Below are 14062 nucleotides of genomic sequence, written 5' to 3' on the forward strand. Positions count from 1 at the left end.
ACGCCCCCCATCGGGGCAGCTTTGGCCGCGGGGGCGAGCACACGGGCAATCGTTGTCAGGTGGGGGGGAGAGGGAGGGAGGGGAATGAGCAAAGGGGACGCCGTCTTGGAAAACGTAAGGGATGACAATTATGCCCTACAGGTAATTGCCGGGTTGCAGCTAAACGGAACGCACGCCCCGGCTCGCCCTTCCGCGCCACCTGAAACGCGAGCTTTCGCTAGAAAATCATGGGCTTTAAAAAGCGTCACGCTCCTCTCCAATTTATCGCGGTTTTCGCCCCTTCGCGATCTTTCCCTGCGGCCGAGTGCAGCAAAAATGCGTCGCGTCCGACGCATTAATTATTTCACTTTCGTGCATCGTTTGTCATTGGATTTCTATTATGTCTGTTGTCGCGTATGTATTTTAAATACTTGTCAATCTTTTCTTTTTCTACTTAGTCTTACTTTCTTTTTATTTAGACATTTTTAAAACACATCGAGAAAAAAGTTAGTCTCATTACGCTAATAAAATGAGATGTTTTTTACATTATCGTGAATAGATTATGAATGTATAAATCATGTATATGTAGAATACGGAGTGCATATTATCGCTAGAATTTGAAAATAATTGAATATAACCGGTGCAAAGTAAACAGTAGTTTTCTTATGTGTGTAACTTTATTTTTTTCAGTAGTTAAGCATTTCTTTTCTGTATTTGTAAAATTTAGTTAAAGTTATTTCTTTGCATGCGTGTTATATTTACATTGGTCATATGGTATAAAAATATTATAAATATTAAAATTTCGCGGAGCGAATTGAAGCGTTAGAACTATTATATGTTTCTATAATATTTTCTTTTTATTGTCCCGTGGATGTGTTTGAAACTATAGAAGCATTCTGAGGCTAATATTATGACGTAGTGCGTTCACGTTATGCTTATATACATATGCATTAGCGCAACTCTTACATGTGTGCATAAACCTCGCAGAAATATTAATAAGGAAGCAGGTCAAGGAAATTGCAACTTATGGCCCAACATCGTTCATTCAACCTGAACTTTCTTGTCACTTACGTTGCGAAAGAATATCCATCAATGGTCTCGAAATTAAACTGCAAAGAAAAATAGCGCATTAAGTATAACCAACTTGCTCCATATCGTAATCATCTATCGAGAATTGTTTCAGTCGCTCTAGTTGTGTAACAAAAAGTTTCACTCTTTAGTTAGAATTGATGATTTAAAATTAGATGATGGATTAAAAAGAAATTGATTTAAAATTAGATGATGGATTAAAAAAAATTGATTTAAAATTAGACGATGGATAAAAAAAATTGTAACGAAACAACATATTTTATATTAAAATTCTACCGATAAATATTAAATTATCAGTACACACGCAGATTTTTCGTGCAATGTGCACTGTATCTGTCATTGTGTATTTTTTTTGGAAAACAGAATCTCTTACAGTCGCAAATTTCCGTCGAGTGCGCTTTCACCAACATAAGGAAACGTACGACTCTCGACATTCTATCGTCACTCAGGCGAAACGGCACAAGAGTCTGAGAAAAGACGAGGGGTCAGAGGTTGCGGAGCATCGGGGCGTGTCGCGACGACAATATCGCGAGTCTTTCTCGTATCTTTGTTCCCTTCAACGACGACGACGACGACGTCGATGACGATCGTTCGGAAAATTGGCTACAAATGTGTGTTATTTTGCCAGGTAGAGCGGCGTACTACAGGCGCATACGCCCGACATCCATTATGCACGCGGTCCCTGTAGAAGCCGCCGGCCGGTCGACGCTTGTTTCGCACGCGCTTTTTCCCACGTGCTTGTAAGCCACGTAGCCCGATCGGGCTATGCCTTTACCTAGGCTAGTGTACGTCTATGAATGTCTACGTGGTGTGGCGGATGCGGGTCTCTACACATCTATTCTGTCACCTTTATCAGCTTGACGCAGCCGATTCTACGTCTTGGCCACGTGGCTCGTAAAGACGGACGTAGGTCTGCGTCGTCGCATACCGAGCTCCCTCGTCGCCGTATGTCGCGATCAGTGTATTTTAAACCTTGGCACGCTTTGTTTTGGCTTACGTGTTCGACAATTTTCGCGCTTAATCTTCGCAACTGACTTACGCGTCTTTCGAGTATCAAAGAAGGAAATTAAAAGAGGTTTCTCTATTAATTTATGATGATTAGAACGGGAGCGTTTCTTGATTATAGTTGCAGTTGCAGTGATTCAATTGTATTTATAATGTGTTAATTTTCCGGACAATACTACTCGGACGGATGTGATTGCTACGATTTTAATTAAAACCACAGACAGTTGAATTTTACTGCATCTCATTATTCCTAGTGTATCGTCCAATTTAATTACGTACTATCGCGATGTAAGTATTAAATGAAAAACATATATATATATATTAATTTAAAGAATTCAAAAAATATGATAAAGTATCAATTAAAGAAAGAGGCACAGCAACATAATAAGTTTTGAAAACAAACAATCGAAAAATATAATGATTCATTACTAATACTATGATTAAATGCAATATATTACATATTTTTTCGAAAATATTAGAGCGTCTGATTTCGACTATAATTGTATTTATATATAAATATATATGAAGCGAAAAAGTCCTCGCACGGTTCTAGCGCCTTAGCGTGTTGCTGCTCCAAGACCTGCAATTAATTTTGTATTTTGTTGCTGCGCACCAAGTTCGTGGACATTTAAAAGGGCTTCATGTCTCGCTCTTTCCATTCGTGCACACGTCGGTCTCGCGAGGGGAGCCCTGAAAAAAATGGGAAAAAATGGCGCGACGCTCGACAGTGTGATATCGTGTCGTTCGAGTGGCGGTCGCATGCCAACCGGAGAATTACCGTCGAGTGGCTAGAGTTACCGTTAGGAGAACACGTATAGAGTCTGACGCGCTCGCATGACGAATGTCGATTCGATAGCTCGATTTCACCTGGCTCGCAATTCCGATGCCACTCCGACACCCCCGAGAAATTTTACACCGATCGATCGCGATTATCCTTTCCTGGCCGTCGGAAATTCAGTGCAAATCGACGACAGAATCCGGATATTTTAATTCGATTCAATCGTCTAGAATATCTTTAAAACAAGAGAATCGATAACAATTAAAGCTCTGAATGTTACATCTTGTTCAATTTATATTCACGATAATGTAAGATCCCTTCTTCAATTTTTTGCTATTAGTAAGATTTATGCAGAAATTTAATTATATTCACGTTTTCAGTAAAGTTGTGTTTCTAAAAGAAGAACAGATGCAAATATAACATAAATATCATATAATATGAAGCTCAATAATCGAGCAGGAGATAATGGGAGGTTTATGCGTTTTTAAACCGCGATTGTACAACACGGACGATGCAGTATTCATTAAAATGAAACCAGAAGCTCTATTATTATGACGATTATATGCGTTTTTGCGAGCGCCCTTCGGCAAGACGGCGAATAATTCTTTTGCGTGAACGTCGCTACTGGCAAGATAGGGTTACTCTGTCCTGCGCGTGGAATCGTAAGCTTGCATGGTCATTATAAAGCCATTAATCATATAAATAGGGCGAAGGAGGCAGGACCGTGGAGGGTGGTTCGAGTGAGAGGACGGTCAAGTCGAGTGAATTATCGATAACTCAGACCTTCGAGTTTCCTGCAGCGAGACCGACGATACGCTTGCGCCTATCAATTAATCGATCTGTGCACTCGTGCTCGTCCTTGGAAAACCTTCGTCATGTACTACTTATATTTCGGCTTTTGTCTCCGAAATCGTGCTATTCGGTAGATATATTGTTTAGATTGTAGAATTATAATTCGTCGATTTAATTGATCCTCACATGCGATTCGGTAAAATAATATTACACATTTGACATTACGAACAACTTGAACTTAAAATTCGGTCAAATGAGTAATCAGAGATTTGTTTTACATGAAAAGTGTGATATGATTAAAATTAGAATTAAGCTAAAAATATCATACCTATTCGTAAGATTGAATTTTTCACAAGTTCGAAGGTTTTTTCACATATTTCTAAGCGCATGTTTATTACGGAAATATTCGGGAATGCACGACTATATTACGGGATAAAGTGAATCATTAAGTCAGCGACGTGGACTCTCTTCTTCGGCGTTATACGAAGATGTTCTACTCTCAGACGACTCTTAGACGAGGGATGAGGAACGCTGCGGCGAAAATCGTGGGCTGGAGCGAGGATTACTCATCCGACCGAAAGGAGATTCCACTAAGCTTTCAGATTTTACCCTCTTAGTCGACCAAGGATTATAAAACGCAAATACGTCCCGTGATTAGTGAGGATAAAGTAAACATCGGCCCTTCATCGCGGCTGTTGCTCGTGCGAAATATTCTAGAGAAAGCGACGACTTTCCGAAGAAGTCAAGGAAAACAGCGCGACGTCCTTAGCAATTCTTGATTTACCTGAAATAGGAATATACGAATTTCGCACGTGCGTTTAATCATTATGATTAGCACAAGGAATTCAAATTAGACTCAAATAAAAGAGATTTTAGTAATAATTTTTAATAAATATTGAGAAATAAATATTGATAATTTTTAATATTTTTTAAATTAAAATATAATAGTAACGAAAATTTTGTTACTTACTTGTTCTTTGGCAAAATAAATTTGAAAAGTATTGCAATTATATATTTAGGTAGAGTGTTGGAGTTTACATTAGTAGCAGAAAATTAAAGAATAATTTAAGATACTTATCGCATCAATCTACGTCTCTGTACGATATGATCGATTATTTTTTCCATCATGTTGACGATCATTTTTGATGGATCGGAGATTCAGAGAGATCTCGAGAGATTATCGATATCTTAGATATTCGTATCGAAGACACGGTAGGCCGAGCGGGACCGAGTCCGAAATTCGATATAATTTCGAGGGTAATTTCGAGATAGCCACTTTACGCGGATAAACTGTGGGAAGATAGAACTTTAGAGCGCGGGGAAGCCTCAAGCATCCTACGGAAGTCTGGCTCTAATTAAGCGGCCCCTACTCCTGCCACGGCTCCTTCACTCATCATCTTTCATCTCGCTCTGCTTGCCCCGCCGTCATCCTCTTCGGCTCCTCGGCATCCTCGCCAAAGTCTGAGGTGAAAGTAAGCATCCGTCCCGCGTGTTATCATATTCCTGATTGTTATGTCTTCGCTGACGATATCCTACTGCTCTCGTGTTTTCTCTCTTCGCTTCTCCTATTTCATCTACTTCTCGCAAATCACGGTCTCTCTCTCTCTCTCTTTCTTCCACTCTGTCTCTCTCTTGAATTATTCGGCTCAATAATTTCTATTCTGCAACGGTTTTTCTCTCGATCTCTTTCTACGTATCCGCTTCGTTCGCGCTGTTTCGCTTCTTTATGGCTGCCTGGCAATACAAGAGAGTACAAGTTCCTAATTAAATTCCACTCTTTTCTAGCGAACCTTTTTTTAGGTTTTCTCAACCGCACCTTAATTGCGCGGGAATCGAGATGGCTGTTGTCCTCATCAGCCACTCGGCCACCGATCCTCCGGTCGCGTCTTCCTTTTCTCTCTTTCTCTCCTGCCTCCTGTAGTCTGCTCTCTTAATTGGCGCATAATTATGTAAACAATTTCGACGTCGCGCTTCCCGACTCTGACGCTTAGCCACGAAGTTAGAGCTACCCCTGTTCTCCAATGCTGCAAGTCTCAAAATTATCTCGAAATAAAGTTCCAAATATAATTCAAGTATATAATTCAGGAAGACAAGTTTATATGAACTTTAAAAATTGATCAATATCAGCGAGATATATCTATTTGGTTGTCGTATATTTGACAATATTGATTAATTAAAAGTAAAAGTGATTACATATGCGTAAATAAAATTGGAAATCTAGCCAAAAGGAAAATTTGTAACTCGTAGTAAATGCGTTATATTATATGGGAACTTATTATAGTGAGATAATTTGCAGCATATGACAATTAATGTATGTCTTTGTTCAATATATTGTGGATTATCAGTAATACCTGTTACATTCTTGACAGAAAATTGATAAATATTATAAAATGCTTAATAATTCATTAATAATATTTATTTTTTGTCCGTACTATTTAATGACAATATACGATAGAAAGAGTTGTCTCTTTAATCATGCTGATATTTTACGAGTTTACCGCTCGCGACGGAAAACTGCGGATTAACAAAAATCCAACGGAGCAACGATCTATTTACAGCGGATCGGGGGTTGGTTGAGCGAGAGGCGGATGGTTTGGCAGAGTAGGCAGGTGGAAAGGGGAGAGGGTGAGCCGTGCTTGCGGCAACATTATCTAAAATTCAAGCTGTAATTACTTTGCTGGGCGGCGCTCCGCTTGATTTATAGTCATCGCGCGATGCAGCTGCGTGGGTGTAAGTAATTAAAAATGTACCATCGCGTGGAACGGCACCCTCCCCCACCTCGTAGGAAGACGGTTTAGAGCGGGAACCCGAGGAGGTGTGGGAATTAGGGGTTGCTGCTTTTCTCAAACCCCGTGTATCGTACTGCGCGACGAATGAAGATAATCGATCGGGAATTTTGGTTATGATTTTCTAGTCGAAGTTAAGGCGGAAAGCGAAAAAGATACTATATATATTCAATATTTCAAGATAATCATCTTTTAAGTTTGCTCTTAATATTCACGTTAGTTTAATATACATAGGCATTAATTTTACAAGACACACTACTTGCATTACCAAATTTGTTATATATGATACGAGGAAAATAATAATCTATTTCCCAAAATTAATATTCGTAAAAAAATCTCATATTTCTTTGTCGTATAATTTCCTTTTCTATTTCTAAAATATATTTCATATTTTGGAAATAATTTATCGTTTTGTAAACAGAAAGAAGAAATTTCTTTTATATCTCGAGAAAACCTTATTCATCTGATTTTAAATTATTAAGTACGAATATAAAATAATGCTATAGCATCATTAGACGTTGTCTTTTGAAACATTGCTCTTGTTCAAAAAAGTATCGATAAAATAATTATTTAAAAATAATTAAAATTTTAAATAATTAAAAATAATTATTTATTTCATGTTTATGTAAGTAAAAATAGTTATTTCTTCTTCGTTTTTATGTAAGGTACAAAAAATCAGATAACACTTCACGACCACTTTATAGACTATTATAGACGGAATTGAATCTCGGATTTGATGGCCGCTTGCCAGAAATCGACCGCGACCAGCAGTTTGCGCTCACGTGATCATATTTTTCGAAATGCGATTATCATTTCTTATGCAATCGGTAACGATTAAATGTCCGGATATGGCGACGATCAATTTGGTCGGAGACCAAAGACAGTCATGGCGGTTTAGTTGGCACAGTCTCCAGGTTAATTGGCCATTCATGGTTAATTTAGTCCGGCGTAAGCCCGACTATAGGCGATGGAAACGACCCTTTCGACCCTCGGGAGACCGACTCGTCGATTTCGTATTCGTCTCGTGATGGACTGGGTGAGTCCCGTCAATCGTCGGTACCGATTCGATTTCAGGATCTTCCCCCTCCTTCCCTTCCTCCGCGAGTTTCTCGGTCGCGGAGTATGATGCGCTCGCAAAAACGCGGATGCGCTCGCGGCGCGTATTAATTAGCCGGAGTCTACTAACGAGTGTGCGAATAAACGGTTCGTGACCGGAAGGGGGAATGAAAGGGGGAGGGAGAGGGTGGGGCAGACTTGCGAATCGTAACAGTTGTTACGATGATAGCGGCTGCGAACGAGGTAAGAGGGTGGAATGCAGATTGGAGAAAAACGTTACCCGGGACTGACGAGGGGGACCGGGCGGGGTCGGGCGCGATTTCGATTCGAAAGTTCGGTACTTTCGTGCTCGTGTGCGTTCCGCCGCGCGATCTGTTTTCGCGGGTAATTAAGAGAGCTCTAATGAATGGCCGCGTTTTTAACGACCGCCGCGCTGCGCGCGCTTCCGCCTAACTCTATGTATTTTCGCGAGGAACTTTCTCTCAGGATAATTTGCACGGGAGATATTTGTGCGTCACGCTGAGTTATATCAATGTCTTAAATTGTAGCGACGTTATTCCGTGATTTAATTGACGTACAGCGAATGAGCACAGTATAGAACAAGGTGAATGCTTTGCATATGTTATATTAAATTATTCATGTCGATAATAATGACTATTCTCTCGTTGATTGTCAATTGTATTTGAAAAGTAGATGTAGGAATCAACGATTGAAAAATTATGACATAAATTATAAGTAATATTTGCTTTCAATCTCCCCAACTTTTCTCTATTAATGCATAAAAAGAAATAACGCAATTGATAATATGCGAAACACCGCGATAACTCCTCGAGATTCGAATTTGAATCCGCAATGGTTGGTCGGGGAGAGGAGGAAGAGGGAGGATTGTTCGCTTTGGCGACATAGAATTCAAGAATACCTCGGGGAGATTACTAATGCGGGCTAACTACGGCCAGGACCTCTAAGACGATGTCTGAGGATCTCCCAAGGAAACTTCCAGTCGTTATTGCATTCTCGTATGAGGGTGGCTGCGAGATAGGGCGAGAAAGAGGGAGGGGAAAGGGAGTTAGACAGTAGAATGTACGTGGTGTTCGCGTTACCTATAACCTATTCCGGACGCGTCAGCGCATGAATGAACTTCTCCCAGCGGTTGCTTATCCACTTTCGTACGTGTTCCTCTAAACGCGACCTGCGACGGACTCGCGCAGCCGTCTTCCAAGTTATTACTTCGTCGGCGAATCCGCGATTCCGTGGACTGCATGCTCGCCCGTTCCGCGTACTCTTCTATAGCTCGTCGCTTGGAAGACGAGCTTCCGGGACTTTGAATCGACAGAGGCAACTTCGTTGCTTCACCGAGGATATAGTTGAAATCTATGCATTCCTAAGTTAGGAGACACGAAATTTGGAAATATCGGACGCATTAAGCATATCATTATCATGATGAGAATAATCTCCCGAGAACAATTCGATTTTATTGGAAATTCAAAGATATAATATATATGTCTTTTACATGAATTTATAGACTTCTACATTTCATGTTTTAAACTTACAAGTCATGCTATAAATTTATTTGAGAAGATTTATATGTTATGTATGAGATTAAAAGTATTAAATTTATTATTAAATATCAGAATGTTGCATTTATATAATGTTTGCATGAATGCAATTGATTAAATGCTGCTAATAATTGATAATATATTAAATGCTGTTAATAATTGATAATATAAAGGTATAAATTTCAACGTAAACACACATTAACATTGATTAATGCATCACAATTCAACACACGCTAAAGTGTTTGTGCTTGCGTAACGCGAACTAACTTAATCATTTATATTGCTCGAGTCAGAGTGGTCAGAGTGTAATTCGGGTTAATGATTGAATGGTCAGGCAAACCGAGTCTATCCTTATGCGAGGTCTTGCGCGTGTCTGACCAGGTCTAAAATCGGAATGGGACAGGCGACCCTAGACGCCGCAATTCACACATTGAATGCCATCCGGATCCTCGACGTCTATACCCACTTCTAGACCCTCGTCCATGGTTTCCTCGTCGGCCACGTTATCTCGTATCGGGAGAGAGCGGGTAGTCGGTGGGGAAACCACTTTGGTAATCTTCGAGTTTACAAGACGCAAACAGCTTAGGTGGTAACGCACCGATAAGATCTGAGTTTCTCCTTTCCCGATATACCACTGATAGCCGTCGTTAGGCCGCGGTTAGGACTTCAGCAAACCTCTATAGAGACTACCCTTTGGCCCAGTCCGTTCGATGTTTTGCTATCTAGCATCTTGTGTACCTTTGTCAGTGATAAGAAATCTCCAGATTCAATACTAAGCTTGCTCTTCGGGCTTTCGTACTCTAGGAGAGGTTTAACAATAATCTAATAGTGACGATTTAATAGAGCATGTGTAGTTTTTCTCGATGGGCGAAACTTTGATTTTAAAATTTTGGATTAATTGCAGGCACGTATATAAATAAAAATTAAATTTTAAGTTTTTTTTTAAATTTAACAGAAAAAGCGAAGAAAAATATTTTCTCAAATTTTTACAATTAATTGCATTGTAAAATGGCTGATTTTTTTGACGCCGTGGAGCAAAGGGATGCCTTTGCGAGCGAGTCGCTTGGGAAAAACAGGCCATTTCACAGGTCTTTGCTTCTAAACCTATCTTCGATGGCTTCTTTGACGGAAATCCTTTTGTCATTCTTCAACGCCTTTAAAGTTTTTAAGAAAGCTTCTAAAAAATTTCAACCTAATATAATATTTGATATATTTTAATAAGATATTAAGTTTTTAATGTATTTTATACACAAGTTTTGAATTATTTTTTAGAATAATTTAATATTTTGTTTGTTACTTATAAATACTTTGTCATACAATGACAGTTTAATATTATTTATTCTAAACAGGATTTATAAAGGTTTACATTTTTAAAAGTAATCATATCGCGCATGTAATTCGCCCTAATCGCCGGGACAAGCTTACCAAACCACGTAACGTTGCCGGCTTTGAGTTTAATATATGCCGTAAGCCGTAAGCAAGAAACCTCCTCGGTATGTCTCGCGGCGTGTGCGAGAATTTATCCCACGGTGGTGTTCTTTTTCCCATTACCAAATGCAAATATGGGTCTAATTTTAATTTTACGTGTATTAAAATCCGGAATCTCTTGGTTACCCAGCTGACGGAGGAGGAAGAGAAGAAGAAGAAGAAGAAGAAGCTCGCCTTCAGGATAAGAAAGGCGGATCGTGCAGGGTGAGGAGTGGGACGGGGGTTTCCGTTGGGATTAGTTGGAAAGCGATTTCATCCTCGTGGGTGGTTGCAGCGAAGAAAATGTTCCCTCTCTCCACTCTCGCCTCGCTTTGGTGGAAAGCCGGGTGAAAACCAAAGCGCGAAATTAGAATACAAACCCATCAGTGGCGGTGTTGGTAATGTTAGGTGCTCTCGTGAGGAGAAGGATAGGAGAAACGAACGACGAAGGAGGGAGAGAAAGAGAGGAGTCAAACTGAGACAACAGACAGATTTCGAAGGAAGCCGCGCTTTCGACGAGATTCTAATTTACATACGCTCCATAAGATAGCGTAAGAGAATCTACGCCATTCTCCCGGAAAATACTGTAATTGGTTAAGTCGCTTGTGATGGAAAACACGACGCGAATTGTGGGATGTATGTGTTATTGAAATTGACTCTCATGTGTCTTTCTCTTTCATGATTTTAATTTTTAATTAAAATAAATATAGATTTATACTCTCCACATTTCAGAAAAGAAAACTCTACGTCGTGTAGTAGAAAGGGAAATAAAGTTAATTTACCGTACGATCATTGTAATTCACGTTGAACTAGCAAGTCTTCCTGATACTAATGGACGTTTATTGCAACGGCTGTGTTCGCTCGACCGGTGGTCCGGGAGCCAGGTGGGCGGACAAAGAAGCCCGATCCTCTGGCCATTGAGAGTAGGTTCGGACGGAAAGTTTCTACGAGCTTGGAAACCTAGACCGACCGACGGGAACTTTGGTTCCCGATGGTTGCTTGGTTAGCTAGAAACTCGGTGAAGCCCAGTCAGCGTCCTGGCGGACCGCGTCCTCTCGATGTAGCTCTACATCGTCGACGGCGTTCACGTGGACACGATTCTCCTCCTTGTTCTCGCCAGTGTCGACGATAATTACCGCGGTGACTGCTTTTATCCGGTTCGAATCATCAGGGTTTCCTTCTACACTCCTCGACGCCTTTGTTGAACTCGATAATCGGTATTCCCTGCGAATTACATTCACCAGATGAGAGGAAAATTTCTTGGCCAAACGCAAACTTGGAACAAAAATTTCTTCTAAAAGATTGAAATCGATAATGCATGAAAGTTACAAGCTGACGAAAAATTTTATTATAATAAATCTGTCTAAGACTTTAAACTAAATTTACTATTAAAATTTTAATATACTGTTTAATAGGAATAAGCAAAATTGAAGATGCATAATTAAATATGAAAAAATATATTTTTTTCATGTGTATTTACAAGACACATTTATATATTTTATAATATACTTTTGTGATATGTAGATTTTTTTCAAGATGATTAATAATCTCAGACTCTCTATATTATCATCAAATATATATTTTTGTATGATTTTGCTAAGAAATGATAATTATTTCGTAATAAAGTGATTGCTTCGCTTTTTCGTCGAATCTTACATGCAAAATTTTATCGGATCTGACATACTGACGCGAAATATGCGATACATCCCGCGAGTGCGGTGTACGCGCAGCATAAAGTATGCATCTAGAAATATATTTCGGGGGAAACGGCTTTCTTCCCTCCAGTTTATCGAATAGACCGGGGGTATGAGATAATAGTCGCTTACCCCGTAAATATTCTTCTACGCGTATATGGGTCTGTATCTTATAAATAAAATAGTGACTCTTAAAAAATAGGGGAGTATTATTAACTCGCATTAGAGGGTGGTCCTTCACTGACAGCACGAGGCGCTTGGTTGCTTTTCTTCGCCTTCTTCCTTTGCTATTCTATCGAGGGTCGGGGTCACGTCGAAGACGCAGCTGATGCTATGGCACCACAACTTCATAAAATAATCCTCCGCTGCGGCGCAACGGATTAAGAAAATGGAGAGACAGTGTGTGTGCGAGCGAAGAAAAAGAAAAACGCTTGCAGTGAGAAAAGACGGCAGAGAACCGGCAGCCTCATAAGTCGTAATGTAACGATATGGTTCAAAAGTTTCAACGCGTAAGCTCTATTATTTAGTTGAATCGTTTAGTTTCTCGAGAAATTTGAGAAATTTTATTACCCAAAATTTTATTGATCGGAAAAATGATATTTTCTGTGCATTTATTTCAAATTTTAAATATTTTTGAAGGAAAATTGTCATAAAACTCTTAAAATTCAATATTTCAGAATCATTCAAATTTTTATTATTACATATATTACATATTTAATTGAAATTGCATATTTTTATTTTCTCTTAGCATTTATTTTTTTAATAATCTATACGTGCAAGGATATACATGTAGTAATAAATATATAAATACGACGAAGACTAGGATTGTTTCGTTCAATAAGTGCCGATATCAGCAGGAAAGGACGTTCTTCCTTTTTAAGCTTTAGTGATTGCCGAGATATTTCGTCGTTGAATCTCTAAAGTCGCGACGCTGCGTGATATGATCTTTTAATGGTCGCTTTGTGGCTCGATCCATCGAGATCTAAGAAGGTTGGCGGTTGGCTGGCGCAAGCTTCTCTACCTCGTCGTCTTTGTCGTGCAAGCACCAGAAACGTGACTCCTTCCCTTTACATGATGTCCTCTCCCTCGCTCTTTGGTCCTAACCTCATGCCTCCCTCTCGTTAACGAAGCGAGAGGACCGTCCGACCGACCGGCGGCTGTGTTGGTGCTTAATTTTCCCCTCGTAATTACGCGGGTAGAGTGCGCAAGACGAAGACCAAGTATTGTACGAAGGAGGGTGCAGGCCGTGGGGACTAGCTCGTATATCCGACGTAGTTACATGCCTACCCGATGTGTAGAACTCCTGTCGAATCTCCTCCGGTGCAGAGTAAGACGCGACAAATTTTGAAGACACGATTACCGCCTTTTCGATGTTCTGGATTTTTTATACAAGGAACTCTCATCTTATTCGAGGAACATAAAATTTCAAACAAGTAAATGTAAATAATATTATTAATAATATTAGCTGAAAAATATTATATACTCCAGAGATATTTTTTATACTTATAGAAAATTTAATCGATTGTCAATGAGAGATCGATAATATGTATAAAGGTAAATTCAAAGGTATATTTATATGGTACGACAATCTTAACCCTGGCGACTACAGAGAAGGAAAGCAGACTGGCAGCCCGAGTTCGGGCTGGGCGGTCGCATGAATTGGCTATTAGTAGTTCGAAACAGTATGCTCTAATGGCGACCTGTTGGCCTTTGCTCGCGTCGTTGGATTCACCCATACCCATTCTCTCGCTCGTCCTTCATTAGTGCGAGGCCTTGTCTGACAGAGCGCGATGGCGAATAGCACTGAGGCTGAGTTTAAAAGCCATCTTCAGTTTGACGAAATGGACAAAGTGTTCGACT

General features: G+C 39.8%; 1 protein-coding gene across 4 annotated transcripts in view; it reads left to right on the top strand.

Annotated features, from left to right (window-relative positions):
• Positions 1 to 14062, top strand: part of LOC105251450 (mucin-5AC) — a 283388-nt gene that overhangs the window by 127066 nt on the left and 142260 nt on the right. The window contains exon 1 of one of the 4 annotated variants that reach the window (XM_025412185.1): positions 2052 to 2361. The exons of the other annotated variants lie outside the window; for them this stretch is intronic. The gene's annotated coding sequence lies outside the window, so the exon portion shown is untranslated. Of the gene's footprint in view, positions 1 to 2051; positions 2362 to 14062 lie in introns of those variants that run through there. 4 annotated transcript variants of the gene reach the window in all.

Source organism: Camponotus floridanus, unplaced genomic scaffold (assembly GCF_003227725.1).
Source record: "Camponotus floridanus strain SB8 unplaced genomic scaffold, Cflo_v7.5 scaffold49, whole genome shotgun sequence".
Taxonomy (NCBI): Eukaryota; Metazoa; Arthropoda; class Insecta; order Hymenoptera; family Formicidae; genus Camponotus; species Camponotus floridanus.